Here is a 3,425-nt window from a genome sequence, read left to right on the forward strand (position 1 = left end):
TTTAATTGTTATTAAAAAAATTATATCTTCATGATAATGAAATTTTTTACACTTTCATTTGTTTTTAGTATCTCCTTATGATATTAAGATTCAAACCTAAAAAATGAACATGATGACTGAGATCTTAATGATTAAGACCTTAATTAAGTGCAAACAAATGAAGCCTTAGTGCAGAGAGTAATCGGTGAAAGATTCTATAACTACAATATTTATTTTGGAATAATTGATAAAAGAGTTTTTGAAAGAATTCTGTAACATTCTATATATAAGTTTAAAAAGTGGTCTTTCAGCACTTGCAGGTGAAACGCAAAACTTCAAATAGAGGATCTCTAGCGTCATCTAAATGAAACACTCCACAAAGTGCATCTATTTTGAGATTTATACAAGTTAGGGTTTGTCTTAACCCTCCATCAATGGCCCTTTTATATATATATATATATATATATATATATATATATATATATATATATATATACATTAAAAAAAACCATCGAAAGGTAAAACAGGGCATTTGCCTTTAACAACAGGCAACAAATACGTAGGGATCTAGAAGCTCAGTTGGTTGGCTACCTGAACTTTCACCTTGTTGGCGAGGGTTCGAATCCCCACATTATAATTCCTTCCCGCATTTTCCCCTTCCCCTACCCCTATAAAAAAAAAAAAAAAAAAAAAAAGAAGGCAACAAATTCAAGTATTTATCAAGCAAATAACATCGTTTAACCCTTCAAAATAAAATTTTTGTAGATACACTCTTTATCATACAAAGAGAAAAATTCTGTGAAAGTAAAGTAATATACATATTATACTATTCAAATTTTAAGAAATGAAAACACTTGTAAGTAGCTATGAAAAAATATATTCAACATATATATAGTATTTCCTGTACTAATGAAAGCTTTGAGGAATTCTGCTTCAATCACCATTTTTTTCTCCTCGATCATTTAAGTCGCTGTTTGTTTGGTTCAACGTTCAATACCAACCACAATTCCTATCTTTTCACCATAATAACTATCCACAGGAAGAGGAGCAACATCCACAGCACTGTCGGTCCCAAGAATCTGGTGCAAGTGAAGGAGCGTATATATTATTAAATTAGATCATGTAGATAACCTTAATGCTATATTGATTGGACATAATGTTCGTGTCAAATTTCGTATTTAACTCAAATAGTTGAATTTGTCTTTGAGGTTAACTACAGTTGGTAATAATTTGATACAGATAAAAGAATTAAGGTAAGTAATTTCTTGGTTATTGATAAAGAACAGATAAAGAATAGATAAATAAAAAGGAAAAAGTAAACTTATTCCAATATTGATGAACAACAATAACGTAGCTCTTAATCTTCAAGAATGAATGACAGCTTGATGACCAAAGAATAAAAATGACAATCAGTAGGAAATAATGATAATAGTGTATTTTCTTAGTCAAACTTGGATGCCTCCTCTATCAATGAAAATTCTATTTATAGGTATATGATCCTTTTCGGTGCTCTTCCCGTTGTGTGTGTGTAACCGCAATCATTAATTGATGAATTAATGATTTTCATTTAATTTCCTTGATTCTGGACATTAATAATCGTTTCAGCCATTACTGCATTAATTCCATTTAATGCGCAATAAAGAGAGTCTTATTTGTTGTTTCCATTGATGTTCTCTCCGTTGACCCAATCTGCTGCCTTTCTGTAAATGCTATGCTCAGCATTACCATCTAATATTTTTTCATTATTGAATGAGCTGACACATGTTAACTACACGTTGGTCCACGTGTCAGGTACATTTTTTACCCATACTGATAGTCCCTCAATTTTTCGGGTTCATCACAAAGATGTTCCCGAGAAATTGTCTTGCCGTTTTTCATCAATCCTCTTTTATCTATACATTTGGATATTTTTTTCGTGGAAGAGGAAATGTTGTAACTGGCAGCAGATCATGGCCCACTGGTGTGATGAATACGTGGCATAATCACAGAAGTTGAAAGGACTCGCATTAAATGATGAAGTCAGATATGGCCGTTGCCGTGCCCTACATTTTCTCGCCGTTTCCCAAGGTAATGATGGCGGTTTTACCTTTTATACAAAAATTTAAATTCTACCTTCTCATTATCTCAAATTTTCCGCTCCAAAAGTTTCAATCTTCCAATTCTTTCGCCTCTTTTCTTTCTTCTTTGATTTCTTCAATCTCTACTCATGTCTTCCCTTTCATCTTCTCAAAATATTTCATCAGAAAAGACCGTTATTGTCGACGCTTTTCCTCCTCATGTTGGTGCTGAAAGACCTAAGAACAGATTGCCCCCTAAGAAATTTATGGGTGACGCTATAGCTGCTGCTGTTGATCCACAACCTTTATCTACATTAACTTCTGATGTTGGTGACGATGGGGCTGATATGGTTAATATACATCTGCCTTCCGTTGATAGTGTGATTCTGAAGAATCCTTCACATACTTCAGATCTAAAGATTACTCTTTCAAAAGGTGATAACCATGATATTTCGGAGCTAGACGGAAAAAGAATGGTTTTTGTTTCTTTAATTATTTCTAATGTTCTTTTGAAGAGTCTCTTGGTTCTATCCGGGAAAGGTGTCACTGGACGAATCCTGATCTTAATATCGTAGTTCCGTGAAAGGATATGCCTGAAACTGCTCATCTTTCCGATGTTTCAGCGGTGTATCTCTATCCTTTTACTATTGGCTTTTCTTTGCCTCTTCCACCATTGGTAGAAGAATTGTGTCGTCGCTTGAACATTTGTATGGGACAAATTACACCTGAGGTCTGGCTATTGTTTCAATTGCTCGAGCATGTTACTCGTCTGGGGCGGAGTGAATATTACTCTCGACTATATTTTATATTTGAATTCGATTCTTTTTGTCCGTGGCTTTATGATTATGTTTAGAGCTCGGGGATCTAGTAAATTGTTTGATGACCCCGAAGATGGTCAAGACCGGCATTGGGGTGAAGAGTTAGTATTTATCTCCATTGCTCAGCTAGTGGACGGGGATGCTAGTACCTTAGAGAAATGGAATGTGAGAGGTAATATTATTTTTAAAGAATTTTTATTTCCTTAATTCTTCTCTTTAAACTTCTCCTTTGTTCGGCAGATTTTAATCCTGGATTGGTTAAACCCTCAAACATAAGGGAATTTACTGAAGCTATGATTTGAGCTTCGGCGAGTGTTCATACATGGGGGCTTATGCCATTTCTAAGGGTATTCGTCCTCTTAAAGAGACGAAACTGGACGGAGCTTCTACGAAAGGCAGAGGTAGGAATATTTGAAGTAATATCTTACTTTGCAAGTGATGAAAGAGCCTATCTCATACTTGTTTTGTTCTTCTCATATTCTTCAAAAAAGGTGATAATAAAGAAATGTCTGATTCTTCCGAGTGATGACGAATCGGCATTGGAAAAAATAAGATCTTTCACTAGTAAGAG

The sequence above is a fragment of the Lycium ferocissimum genome, chromosome 5, assembly GCF_029784015.1.
Source record: "Lycium ferocissimum isolate CSIRO_LF1 chromosome 5, AGI_CSIRO_Lferr_CH_V1, whole genome shotgun sequence".
Lineage (NCBI taxonomy): Eukaryota > Viridiplantae > Streptophyta > Magnoliopsida > Solanales > Solanaceae > Lycium > Lycium ferocissimum.